At 48.5% G+C, this 14,620-nt stretch overlaps 1 long non-coding RNA gene and 1 other non-coding gene across 2 annotated transcripts in view; one reads left to right on the top strand and one right to left on the bottom strand.

Annotated features, from left to right (window-relative positions):
* Window positions 1-82: 82 nt before the first annotated feature.
* TRNAH-GUG (transfer RNA histidin (anticodon GUG)) lies at window positions 83-154 on the bottom strand. Its single transcript has one exon. It is a non-coding gene; the product is annotated as a tRNA-His (tRNA).
* Window positions 155-3,394: 3,240 nt separating this feature from the next.
* LOC137570954 (uncharacterized) overlaps window positions 3,395-14,620 on the top strand; it is a 123,545-nt gene continuing 112,319 nt past the window's right edge. Inside the window, exon 1 of the long non-coding RNA XR_011031253.1 lies at window positions 3,395-3,556. This is a non-coding gene — a long non-coding RNA (uncharacterized lncRNA). The remainder of the gene's footprint in view (window positions 3,557-14,620) is intronic.

Consider the following 14,620-nt stretch of genomic DNA (forward strand, 5'->3'; position numbering starts at 1 on the left):
GGTAAAAGACAAATGTAATTGATATAAAATTGAAGGATTCAAAAACTTTGAGCCCACATGCCGTGTCATTGCTTTTCCGCAATGCCGTGACTCGGATTCGAACCGAGGTTGCTGCGGCCACAACGCAGAGTACTAACCACTATACGATCACGGCGAGCTACTCGGGCTCTTGCATGCAGCTGCTGCTCCTACTGGTCTTCAGTGTGCTGCCTATTGTGATGTCACCATCACTCTAACTGAGCATGTGCGTAGCTTTGCTTAATGGGGGTGTGTCATGGAGGAGGGGAGTGTACTAGAGGGCTGTGCTGCTTGTAAAGTAGGAAGGATTCCTTCCTCAGTTAACTCTGTCATGGCCACAGGTTCTCTAGCATTTTTACACAATTACAGCAATTAAACCTGCATTGCAAATGTGAAAGCTCGCAAAACACACCAATATATTATATTTTTACACAAGAAGTTCTATACAATTAAAATTTTGCATTAGGGATTTCATGTGTGTCTCAGTATTTGCATAGATGCTCATAAAAATTATAGTTAGTAAAAATATCATACAATTGTTATTAATACACATAAATACAGCATAATCATTAAAAAAAAAAAAAAACAGAAAAAAAAAGGAAAAACAACACGGGGCAAACCAAGGATTTTCAAGGGGGATTCCTGAAAAGTCTCTCGGCAAGTTGGGCACTACTGTGCTTGCGCTGCAGCACGCATCCTCTTGCTTCCAATGCTCTGTGCATGTGCACTATGTTACTACTCGTAGCCACACATGCACAGAACCCTCCCAGCTATGGGAACACAATAAATGATGCATGCTGCTGGGCCAGTGCATGCGCAGTACTGCATGACTTGAATTCTTTTTCTTTTTCAATATTTTTTATTGGAATTTCCAAAAAATTTTAACAATATGCCAAGACATATTAAAACAATATAAAAATAAACTTACTTTTTACATTACAGCAGTCCAATGAGAAATATACTGTTGATTTTTCAAATATACATTCAGTTTCAGTTATACATAAACAGTGTATAATAACTTTCCCTTATAAATCAATGGCTAGTATCTCTTAAGATGATTGCTGAGTTTAGTATACTTGTTGCTATTCTTAAAAGGTTAAATATGTGCATCTCTACACGCAAGAATACGCATAAAAATACACATGAGTGCAACCCAATGAGGTTTTACGCATAATAATGACTTGGATTCTGTGCTCGGGGACATTAGTGCTTCTGAGGGCTTGAATACAGGAATTGGAATGGGGGACAGTGCAGGAACAATTCCACCCGAGGACAGTGAAGGTTCTACAGGGGGACAGCATTTGAAGGCATCACTAGGCCGATTCCAGATCGATTTTAGCATGAAATTGATCAGGAATCAGCCTACGGTGTAATGCTGGGGATACACGGTACGTTTCTGTACCGTGTATCGAGCTGCTGATGCTCCCAGCTGATAATTTCCGACAGGTCCGATGACCCACCAGGTCGATACCCTACTTGATCCCTGCGGGCGGACAATAGCGGGGAGTCGAGTGGAAGATGAGGGAGCAGAAATCAATCCGGACGGCGGCGGGAGTCGATCCGGCGGCTAATCGAGCCGCCGGGTCGACCAATGTATGCCCAGCATAAGAGTTTAAGGTACTTATCCGTTAGCCGGGCGCATCCTCTAGGTGGCGCTAATTACTATTCCTCCTCCAGGCCGACATGGATAGTAGGGAAAGATGTAACTCTGGTGGAGTTTTGTCGCCACCTAGAGGATGCGCCCGGCTAACGGATAAGTACCGAGTTTAACTTACCCGGGGCTTCTACTGGCCCCTTGCAGACGTTCTGTAGCCGTGTCTGCTCCCCCAGCTCACTTTTGTTACCGCAGACTTACACTGCGCGTCGTTGCTTTCATCGCAGCGAGCATCCTGCACAGGTGCAAGTGAGGAAAACCTCATACTGCGCCTGCGCTGGACGCTCCTGGCAACATAAGCTGGGACCCGCAGGCACCACCGACAGGGACACGAATAAGCTACGGCGAGGGAGCAGAGGATCATTTTGTCCTGGCACAGGATGTTTGCAGGGGGCTGCTAGAAGCCCCAGGTAAGTTAAACTTTTTAGGTACACACTGAGGTTTTCTGGCAGATTTACTGTCAGATCAATTATTTCCAACATGTCCCATCTGATTTCTGACTGTTTTCTGTTCACTTCTATCAGAAATCGATCAAAAATCAGATCAGACATGTTGGAAATAATCGATCTGACAGTAAATCTTTCAGATAATCTCGTAGTGTGTACCCAGAATTATTAGACTGACTGACTCATTTGCTGACTGTGAGACTAGCATGCACCGCCCAGTGGTGTAGCAATAAGGGGTGCAGAGGTAGCCACCGCATCGGGGCCCCGAAGAGTCCACCCTCTATCACAGTATTAGCTCTGTATTGGTCCTGTGCTTGTAATAATCACTTCTATAGATGCTTTGAATAGTAGTAATCCATTCCTTAACACTGTTTCCCATCCCTTTCTGCAGGTTTTGGTGCGCCCTATCAATTGTTATGTATAGAGTGCTTTGGGGGCCCCAATGTAAAACTTGCACCGGGGCCCACAGCTCCTTAGCTACGCCACTGGCACTACCTGTGTGTGGTCTCACTGCTGCAGAGCAGTCTGTGTCCACCTTCCTGCAGTACGAGACTGCCTAAAAGATGAGGAAGGAGAGCTGGTCTGCCGAAGAAATGTTCACTCGTCCTGCTGCTGCTGCTGCTGGGGCCAGAGCACTCCTGGCTGGCTGTGATCTGCTGAATGCAGACGGAGCTGCACAGTCAGTGCTGCCTTTCTCACTAGTGGCAGAAGAGTCTCGCTCATTGTACAGTAGGAAGACGCTGGAGCACGGCGATTAGCACCATAATGCACAAGCTCCTGCAGCAGCGCCAGCCTACCTGAGGCTTGTACTACCGCGCTGCCGTCACTTAGCGGGTATAAAGTCGCGTGTTACGGGAGTGCACGTTTACAGAAAGCATCCTGAACACGGAGTATATTATTCAGTTATGTATGGGCGTGACCTTAGTCTAGAAGGCGGAGCTTGCAGGAAGGAGGCGTGTCTGTGCCCAGCCCCGTGCTGACAGCGGCCGGGGAGGAGGGGGTTGTATACAGAGGAGTGTGTTAGCTAAGCTCAGCCCTGTGTGTTAGTGATGGGAATTCCGGCTCTTCTCGGAGAATCGGCTCTTCTGAATCGGCTCCCATTAAAGAGCCGGCTCTTACGGCTCTGAATCGGCTCTTCATTAAATCTCACTAGACACCACTCAGAATCGGAGTAAAAGCCCCGCCCCCATCTCCATGACAACTCCAGACGGCTTCTCTGACTGGGCCAATCCCTCCTGCTACTGCTCTGTTCCGCCCCATACACTCCTACAAGCTGCAAGAGGAGGACTACATCTCCCAGCATGCCTCAGCGCCCTTTATTACACAGCAAATCAGAGCTGTGTGGGGCGGCTAAGGCATCTGCTCTTTCAAAACTGGGAACCGGCTCTTGTCGTTCGCAGTAAAGAGCCGGCTCGTTCGCCAACGACCCATCACTACTGTGTGTAGACAGAAGCAATAATAGTTGATGATGGTGCTTATTATTATTATACAAAAACTGCAAGTCACCAATTGTGATATTTGGTGTACAACACTAGTGTTCTGTGTTTTGGGGCGACATCTGCCTAATTGTTGTGTGATGTGTCTGCCTGCTTGGTGGCTAGCGGTTCATCCTTGCACCGCTTGAGCACAGAACGCTCCGGAGACGTGAGAACTGTTCAGATTGCAGGTGTAATGCACTTTGCCATTGTAAGAACCAGAGGGGGCTCAGGATGCTTAGAGACCCCAAGGGCTGGAAGAAGCCCCAGGTAATAAAAGGCAGCCAATTTTCACTATGTTCAGTTAACTATCAAAGTTAACTAAAATGTCACATATTTCCAGAGTTACAGACTACCCAGCAAGCTCATGGTGAACCAGAACTCCTTGGAGTGTGTAAGGGGCAGCGGTGCTCTCACGAGTACTTGTGATTCAAATAAGCTGTAATTGCCGTGGCTGGAAGCAGCGGGACTATTTAACCATAATGCTGCTGTCCACCCTGCGTTTCAAAGAGCTTGCACGCGTCCTATTGGCCGCGTTGCAAGCCTTGCTATGGTGCACTTCCTTTAAGCCGGAAGGAGGAAGTGCGCCATAGCGAGGCTTGAAGCGCGACCAATACGACGCGTGCAAGCTCTTTGAAACGCAGGGCGGACGGCGGCATTATGGGCAATTAACCCCGGCGCATCCAGCCACGCAGCTGCGGCAATTACAGCTCATTTGAATCACAAGTAATCACTCGTGATTACTCGTCGTGAGAGCACCGCTGGTAAGGGGCTACAAAGGACCAAAAAGTACTCTTACTAAAATGAAAAGTTTGCCCTCTTAAAATGTAACTGTCGGGCATAAAATCAAAAATCAATTCTTTATTTTTATCTGGTAAACAAGTAATAAGGATGCTATCCAGGTGTGACGAATGAGTGCCACACCTCAGATGTCTGATTATTGGTGATCTACGGAATCACCAAGAATGCAGAGGCTATACCCGATTATGTGTGATCCGCAGAATCACCAATAATGCCAGTATAGCAAGACTGAGAGCAGAGTGTGTAGAGATTGGTGTAACCGTCACTATAATACTTTAATGAGATCTCACCAGAGGGGCTGGTGAGGTACAAACAGTACACTGAATATGCACTGACGTACTACCTCCAGCAGGCTGGAGAAATATTACTGAAGAGGCTGAATCTCCCGAGGAGCGGGTGATTCAGAATATACTGCAGGCAAATGAACACCCGAGGGGCGGATGAGTCAGACTGACTGCAGCCTACGAAATACAGAAATACCAAAATGACAGGTACCTAAAGAGCAGGTAATTAAGGCTAAACTATAGCCTAGCAAGCTGCTTCACCAGCGGAGCTGGCGTAGTAACACCTCACCAGTGGCGAAGGCCCACCGGTGAGTAGAATGGTCAGGCAGAGAAAGGTTCGGCAACAGAGAGGTAAGTATGAGTACAGAATCGTGAAGCAAGAGAATAAACGGTATTCAGGCAGAGGTTCAATAACCGGTAGGCAGATAGGTGAAAGTACAAAATCAGAAGACAGGATCAGGGTCAGAGTAATAGCTAAGAGTCATACACAGGAGATCAATACAGAAGCAATAACCTAGTCTGGGTGTGAAATCCATAGCGTCAACTCCCGGGAACTAGTCTAAACCAATAGCAATAACAGAGTAGCAATATCCTAAACCTGGGGGTGAGGTCCCCGGTCTCAACCCCCTGGGAACTGATCTAAAGTGTAACAGAGCAATGGCACAACAATCCTGAACTTGGGGGTGAGGTCCTTGGTCTCAACCCCCTGGGAACTGATCTAAAGAGTAACAGAGCAATGGCACAACAATCCTGAACTTGGGGGTGAGGTCCTTGGTCTCAACCCCCTGGGAACTGATCTAAAGAGTAACAGAGCAATGGCACAACAATCCTGAACTTGGGGGTGAGGTCCTTGGTCTCAACCCCCTGGGAACTGATCGAAAGTGTAACAGAGCAATGGCACAACAATCCTGAACCTGGGGTGAGGTCCTTGGTCTCAACCCCCTGGGAACTGATCTAAAGTGTAACAGAGCAATGATACAGAATAGCAATATCCTAATCTAGGTGCGACATCCTTGCGTCACACCTGGGATCTAAGCTAAGAGGTGTGAGCGCTGACACACGCATTCACGACAACAGACAGCGCTACAATGGAGCCCGCAGGCTTAAAGGGAAGGTTCAGGAAGAGTGGGTAAAAAATAAAAATCAATTTCCACTTACCTGGGGCTTCCTCCAGCCCGTGGCAGGCAGGAGGTGCCCTCGCCGCCGCTCCGCAGGCTCCCGGTGGTCTCCGGTGGCCGACCCGACCTGGCCAGGCCGGCTGCCAGGTCTGGCTCTTCTGCGCTCCAAGGCCCGGAACTTCTGCGTCCCACGCCGGCGCTCTGACGTCATCGGACGTCCTCCGGGCTCTACTGCGCAGGCGCAGAACTACTGCGCATGCGCAGTAGAGCCCGAGGACGTCCGATGATGTCAGCGCGCCGGCGTGGGACGCAGAAGTTCCGGGCCTTGGAGCGCAGAAGAGCCCGACCTGGCAGCCGGCCTGGCCAGGTCGGGTCGGCCACCGAAGACCACCGGGAGCCTGCGGAGCGGCGGCGAGGGCACCTCCTGCCTGCCACGGGCTGGAGGAAGCCCCAGGTAAGTGGAAATTGATTTTTATTTTTTACCCACCCTCCCTGAACCTTTCCTTTAAGAAGCAGAGGAGACCTCACCGGCACACCCCCTGCTGCAGCCAATCTGGGGCGCCGTGAGTCTCCTCTGATGTCAGCTGACCAGCAGGTCAGCTGACTAGCCACGTCCCCGAATAAAGACAACTCCGTCCCTGGCGTCCAAGATGTCGGAGAGGTGGAGAGGCGCTCAGAGGCAGCCGTGGTGGTGATGCAGTCTGCCGCGGCTGCGCCTGTCACAGTGAACTCCGTCCCCGGTGTCCTAGACGCCGGAGAGGTGGAGAGGGGCGCAGAGGCAGCCGCGGTGGCGATGCAGTCTGCCGCGGCTGCGCTTATTACACCAGGCAATCCAAAAGTTAAAATCTCTATTACTTTTCTTGTTGATAAATGATCATTCCCCAGTTTACCTGACTCCTATTGGGTACACGTGACCGGAGCTGTGCGGGAAGGCTGCGCCGATCGCTGGATAAAGGCTGGGTAATGTATAAATGGCTGGATCGGAGGAAATCGGGGGTGCTGGAAACCTATACTAGCTAGCCTAGTGCTAGCTAAACCTTGTGGAAACATTAAATCTATTAGATTTAAACTGGGGACTTTGAGGCTGCAAAACCTCCAGAGCGGCGTAACGCTCAGGACGTTAAAGAGGAACTGTAACGGCAAAACGTCCCCTGGGGGGTACTACTACTCACCTCGGGTGGGGGAAGCCTCAGGATCCTGATGAGGCTTCCCACGCCGTCCTCTGTCCCACGAGGGTCTCGCTGCAGCCCGTGGCGTAGCCAGGGGCGGCGCCAGGGGGGTGCAAGGGGGTGCTCGAGCACCCCCTAGAATTGTCCAAGCACCCCCAAAGCACCCCCTGGAGTGAACTGACTTCAGGCGTCTAAAAGACGCCAAGTCAGTTCACAGCGGCAGCCCGAAGCAGCAGAGCAGGGCTACGGTAAGATGGCCGCCCGGAGCCCTGTTCTGCAGACTTCGAGTCTGCAGTGCATGGCTTCGGGCGGCCATTTTCCCGTAGCCCTGCTCTCTGCATGCAGGCAGGAAGTCTCGTCGTGACGTCGGGAAGGAAGAGGATCGTGGGCGCGCGGGCGCTGCGCGCCACAATGAGGTCGGGACTCGGGACAGGAGGTCGGGAAAGAAGGTCTTCTGGCTGTAGGTGAGTAAATGGGTTTTTCTTTTCTTTTTCAGGTGATGCTGATTGTGCATATTGGGGTCATATCTGCTACGGATTGTGCATATTGGGGTCATATCTGCTACGGATTGTGCATATTGGGGTCATATCTGCTACGGATTGTGCATATTGGGGTCATATCTGCTACGGATTGTGCATATTGGGGTCATATCTGCTACGGATTGTGCATATTGGGGTCATATCTGCTACGGATTGTGCATATTGGGGTCATTTCTGCTACCGATTGTGCATATTGGGGTCATTTCTGCTACCGATTGTGCATATTGGGGTCATTTCTGCTACCGATTGTGCATATTGGGGTCATTTCTGCTACCGATTGTGCATATTGGGGTCATTTCTGCTACCGATTGTGCATATTGGGGTCATATCTGCTACCGATTGTGCATATTGGGGTCATATCTGCTACCGATTGTGCATATTGGGGTCATATCTGCTACCGATTGTGCATATTGGGGTCATATCTGCTACCGATTGTGCATATTGGGGTCATATCTGCTACCGATTGTGCATATTGGGGTCATATCTGCTACCGATTGTGCATATTGGGGTCATATCTGCTACCGATTGTGCATATTGGGGTCATATCTGCTACCGATTGTGCATATTGGGGTCATATCTGCTACCGATTGTGCATATTGGGGTCATATCTGCTACCGATTGTGCATATTGGGGTCATATCTGATAACGATTGTGCATATTGGGGTCATATCTGCTACCGATTGTGCATATTGGAGCCATATCTGATAACGATTGTGCATATTGGGGTCATATCTGCTACCGATTGTGCATATTGGAGCCATATCTGATAACGATTGTGCATATTGGGGTCATTGGACGTGTTTTTTGTTAAAATCTGCTCACATTACGTGTATTTTCTTGAGAAAACCTGCACAATTATGTGAATTTTCTGGGAAAAGGGTCACCAAAACTTGGGCCCTCTGTCTTTGCGTTGCACTTTTAAAGGGAACCCGAGGTGAGAATAATATTGAGGCTGCCATATTTATCTCCCTTTAAGCAATACCAGTTGCCTGGCTGCCGTGCTGGTCCTCTGCCTCTTATTCTTTCAACCATAGACCCTGAACAAGCATGCAGCAGGTCAGGGGTTTCTGACAATATTGTCAGAACTGACAAGATTAGCTGCATGGCTTGTTTCTGGTGTAATTCAGTTCACTACTACAGCCAAATAGATCAGCAGGGCTGCCAGGCAACTAGTATTGTTTAAAAGGAAATAAATATGGCAGCCACCATATCACTCTCACCCTGGGTTCACTTTAAATTACAGTTAGCCCCGCCCTCATCCGGTCATGACCACGCCCTCCGGCGCCTGCGCAGTAGAGCGGACCCGACGGAGATCGGGTATTTCCATCTATTTCCGAGCCTAAAGCAGCCACAGCGCCGCCGCTGGAGCCAGCAAAGGTAAATATTGAAATTACAGTCGGGCCTGTCGCCTGCTGTTCAGAGGGCTGCAGCGAGACCCCCGTGGGACGCAGGACGGCGTGGGAAGCCTCATTAGGATCCGGAGGCTTCCCCCACCCGAGGTGAGTACCCCCCAGGGGATCTTTTCAAAGTTACAGAGTCTCTTTAAGGCCGTTGAGCTGGGTGGTCCTTGGTCCTCTCTCTTGCCCATTAGAGGTGTACCGAACGGTTCGCCGGCGAACGGTTCCAGGCGAACATTGGGGGTTTGCGTTCGCCTGCGCCAGGCGAACTTTTCCGGAAGTTCGATTCGCCCCATAATGCACTATGAGGGTCAACTTTGACCCTCTGCATCACAGTCAGCAGGCACATTGTAGCCATTCAGGCTACAGTAAGCCCTGGAGCCCCACCCCCCCTTATATAAGGCAGCCTCCGGCGGCCATTACAGTCACTCGTGTGCCTGCTAGAGAGAGGAAAGGGACAGCTGCTGCAGACTTTTTCTCTTAGGGACAGATTAGTTAGGTTCTAGGCTGCTTTGCTTGTTCCTGACTGATTAATATTGCTTTTAAAGCACCCAGCAACAGCTCTTTTCAGAGCTCAACCTGTACATTTTTTTTTTCTGACACTTTTGTTGCATGCACAGCCTTGCTAATTGATAGTGTGTGTGCCACTGCCAGCAGCCCAGCACATTCAGTGACTGACTGCCTGTGTGTGTGACAGGGAGCTGCACATTGTACTACCCAGTACTGCATATACCCCAGTACCTGTTGTGTTTACTTAACCCACCTCATCACTGCATATACCTAGCTTTGTGTTGAGTGAACCCAGCTCACTGCATCTAACTACCCAGTACCTGTTGTGTTTACTTAACCCACCTCATCACTGCATATACCTAGCGTTGTGTTGAGTGAACCCAGCTTACTGCATCTAAGTCTAACTACCTGTTGTGTTGAGGGAGAAGCCACCTCACTGCATCTTAAGTACCTTTACTGTATACTGTTCAGTGAACCCAGCTCACTGCATCTAACTACCCAGTACCTGTTGTGTTTACTTAACCCACATCATCACTGCATATACCTAGCGTGGTGTTGAGTGAACCCAGCTCACTGCATCTAACTACCTGTTGTGTTAAGTGTGAACCCACCTGGCCACCTCACTGCATCTAACTACCTGTTGTGTTGAGTGAGAACCCACCTCACTGCATCTTAAGTACCTTTACTGTTGAGTGAACCCAGCTCACTGCATCTAACTACCCAGTACCTGTTGTGTTTACTTAACCCACCTCATCACTGCATATACCTAGCCTTGTGTTGAGTGAACCCACCTCACTGCATCTAATTACCTGTTGTGTTGAGTGTGAACCCACCTGGCCACCTCACTGCATCTAACTACCTGTTGTGTTGAGTGAGAACCCACCTCACTGCATCTTAAGTACCTTTACTGTTGAGTGAACCCAGCTCACTGCATCTAACTACCTGTTGTGTTGAGTGTGAACCCACCTGGCCACCTCACTGCATCTAACTACCTCTTGTGTTGAGTGAGAACCCACCTCACTGCATCTTAAGTACCTTTACTGTTGAGTGAACCCAGCTCACTGCATCTAACTACCCAGTACCTGTTGTGTTTACTTAACCCACCTCATCACTGCATATACCTAGCCTTGTGTTGAGTGAACCCAGCTCACTGCATCTAATTACCTGTTGTGTTGAGTGTGAACCCACCTGGCCACCTCACTGCATCTAACTACCTGTTGTGTTGAGTGAGAACCCACCTCACTGCATATAGCTAGCATACCCCCGAGATGGACAAAATGGACAAACCAGGTAGAGGAAGAGGTAGAGGCAGACCCAGAGGAAGGCCACCAGGCACCGGCAGGTCTGTGGCTGTGCGAGGTGGTGTTGCTGTGAATTCATGCGGACCTGCCCCAAAATACAGTGCTCAGAAGAAGGCACGTGCCATCACTTCCCAAAATCGTGAGGAGGTGATTGAGTATTTAACACAGAACACCTCATCTCCCGCAGCCACCAGCGCTACAACAAGCACCACATCCGCTGCATTTGACACTTCGCAGGAGTTATTTGGTGGTGGTGGTGAAATCACTGATTCCCAGCCACTACTGCAACAACAACAAGAAGGCGCAGGTACACCACCTCATACGTCTGAGTTAGGTGGCGATAGTATGGACGTAACGTGTGTGGATGGGGATGATGGTGGACCACCTGAAGTTGGTGCACTTGAGGAGGTGTCTGAGGAAAGCGCAGCTGGCCAGGAGGATTATGATGACGATTATACGGATACCACATATGTTCCCGGTAGAGGAGATGACCAGGGGGACAGTTCAGAAGAGGAGTCAGAGAGGAGTAGGAGGAGACGACTCCATGATAGAAGCAGAGGGAGCTCGTCCTCAGAAACAGCTGGGGGCAGTGTCCGGTGCCATGTATCGCCAGCTATGGCCAGGGAGCACACATGCCCTTCAACGTCAGCTGCTGCTGATGCCACCGTAGCGCCATCACCCCAGGGGGCCTCAGCGGTTTGGAAATTTTTTCACGTGTGTGTCTCAGATCGGAGCAAAGCCATCTGTTGTCTCTGCCAGCAAAAATTGAGCCGTGGAAAGGCCAACTGTCACGTAGGGACAAGTGCTTTACGAAGGCACCTGGAGAGAAGGCACAAACAGCTATGGCAAGAACACCTGAGGAAAAGAAGCACCCCTCAAAAGACAAGCAGCGGAGAACAACCGTGGCAGCCGTCACAGGGGGCTTCTGCTGCTCCACGTTCCCATGGTATTGTTCGTGGCTGGGGGGGGGGGGGAGGAAGAATGGATACACTTTTAAACAATTTAAAAATACAACCATCTAAACTTTCAAACAATTTAAAAATACAACCATCTAAACTTTCAAACAATTTAAAAATACAACCATCTATCATTTTCAAAAAATTTAAAAAAAGGGCAAAAAAACTTGCCCTCCGTAAAACATTCTTGGCAAATGCCTGGTCTGCAAAGCACGGTCAGGGCAGCTACAGCATGGGTCTCAGCAGGCTCCCACTTCGGGCCGCAATCCAACCTTCATTCCCCGCGGTGACAATGGCAGACTTGCCCTCCATAACGGATTCCCGTTAAAGGATTTAAAGTTAATTCATTTCAAATACACAGCAGGGCCTCGAAAGTCCGCCTCCTGTATTGTTATTTTTGATCACTACCTCGGGGCGGGCGTGCATGCCTACCTGCTGCCCTCCTTGGATGTGTTGTGGTAGCCGTTTCTCAGGCTCCACACCGGATTCCATCCCTCATTTCCCGGCCATTACCCGGGGTCACAAATGACAGACTTGCCCGCCTCCATATGATTCTCGTGAAAGGAATGTGGTGTCATCTTTGCCCGCCATAACTGGTTCTCGTTAAAGGATTTAAAGTACATTCATTTCAAATACACAGCAGGGCCTCGAAAGTCCTCCTCCTGTATTGTTATTTTTGGTCACTACCTCGGGGCGGGCGGGCGTGCATGCCTGCCCGCTGCCCTCCTTGGATGTGTAGTGGTAGCCGTTGCTCAGGCTCCACACCGGATTCAAACCTCTCATTCCCCGGCCATTACCCGGGGTCACAATGGCAGACTTGCCTGCCTCCACAGGATTCTCATTGTAGCGGTACTGAACAAGTACACAGCAAGTAGAAAATGTAAATTAAAAACAAAACGTAAGCTTTTTAACAATGCCATGGAAAGTTGAGAAGGAAGTCACACATTACCTGACATCACTGAGTGAGGAAGAGCAATCACGCCATGTTGCGCAGTAGTCCAGCATGGCCGTCACTACACAAACAGCTGTTTGCGGTGCGTTACACAGTGAGTTTGGTGTGTCAGTGTGAAGCAGTACTCTAATTACACTCCCTGTTTGATGTATACACATGCAAGATGTTTGAAAGCACGTTAGGCCTGCAATTTAGCATTCAATGTGATTTCTGCCCTTAAAACGCTGCTTTGCGTCACATCCAGATTTTTCACCGGGACTTTTGTCATGTATCCCACTCCGCCATGCCCCCCTCCAGGTGTTAGACCCCTTGAAACATCTTTTCCATCACTTTTGTGGCCAGCATAATTTTTTCTATTTTTCAAAGTTCGCCTCCCCATTGAAGTCTATTGCGGTTCGCGAATTTTTCCGCGAACCGAACCTTCTGCGGAAGTTCGCGAACCGAAAATCGGAGGTTCGCGACATCTCTATTGCCCATACGTAAGCACTTTTTTCTGCACTTGGTACCTATATCTTTGCACTGTTCAGGCCTGTTGTGACATTTTGGCTTGTCCTATACTATACTTTATAATTCTCTTGAACTTTGGTCTATTGAATTGAATGCACTTTACTGTCTATATACCAGTTTACTGGACATATTGGCATATCTGCTTTGTACACAGTGTATGTAATTATTTATGGTTCTAATTATGTATTATTCATTTATTTATATTTGGGCATTATGAGAGGGAGGCATTTATAATTTTTGTATCTTTGACTAAGCATTATTTATCATGGTACCACAATCCACATTACCTTTTGGTGAATTCTAACTGTTTTTATTTGTTGAATTATGGATTCTCAATAAAATTATTGTCAGTTTTCCATATTGTGTCAGGTTGGTGCTGTGTATTGGGATCTTTTTTTCTGTGTTTATTGGTTTACTCTAATATTCCATTAGCACATCCTGCTGGTCAATCTAGCAGACAATCTTTAAAGGATACCCAAGGTGACATGTGACATGATGAGATAGACATGTGTATGTACAGCCCTTAGCACACAAATAACTATGCTGTGTTCCTTTTTTTACTTTCTCTGCCTGAAAGAGTTAAACATCAGGTATGTAAGTGGCAGTTCCTGTCTGAGTCAGGACTGGGTCAGACTACAGTGTGACCCTAACTGATAAGAAATTATGGCTATAAAACACTTTCCTAGCAGAAAATGGCTTCTAAAAGCAGGAAAGAGATAAAAATGGTCAATAGTTCATATTATTTAGCTCTGACATACTTTAATAAATGTGTCATTGAGCAAAAATAAAACAGTAAAAACTTAAAGTAGATTTAAATATAAAATGTAACTGTGGAATATCTTACAAAACATTTTTTAGGAGAAGGAGGATAGATACAATTGTTTATTTCACTTGTTTATTTTCACCTCAGGTGTCCTTTAATTGGAATTGGTCTGTCTTGATTATAATTCATTTTGCATTACATATTATATGGTGCTTGTCCACTTTTTTTTTCGAAAGAAATCTGGTTGGAGTGAGCACTGCTGAATATACAAACTCCAACCTGAATTATCACCAATTCCTTTTGTTTTAAGGAGACACTGAAGCCAGCTTAAAAACTAGTTTTTACCCTTTATTTAACTTAATCATGGTCCCTACTAAAAATGCCGCTATCCAGCGGCAAAACAACGTTTTTTTACCCCCCAAATCCTAGGGCAAAAATCCACGACTTTCTTGGTCATGGATTTTGCTGCCCGGGGAGGCAGAACTTAGGGCTGTTCGCGTCAATCTGCCCGCGGATCTCTGCCTCTCCCGCCCCCCGCCCCTCTCAGTGAAAGAAGACAGGGGGCTGGGAGAGGTGGCGATCAGCGGGGATTGATGTGATGAGAGGCAGAGCTACAGCCCTAAGCTTTGCCTCAATCAGGAAGCGCTCCCCGGTATTTGCCCCAGGGATTTGGGGGGTAAAAAACCCCCGTTCGCTCGCAGGAATGTGGCAGTTTAGCAGGGACCATGAT

This window comes from Hyperolius riggenbachi, chromosome 4, assembly GCF_040937935.1.
Source record: "Hyperolius riggenbachi isolate aHypRig1 chromosome 4, aHypRig1.pri, whole genome shotgun sequence".
NCBI lineage: Eukaryota > Metazoa > Chordata > Amphibia > Anura > Hyperoliidae > Hyperolius > Hyperolius riggenbachi.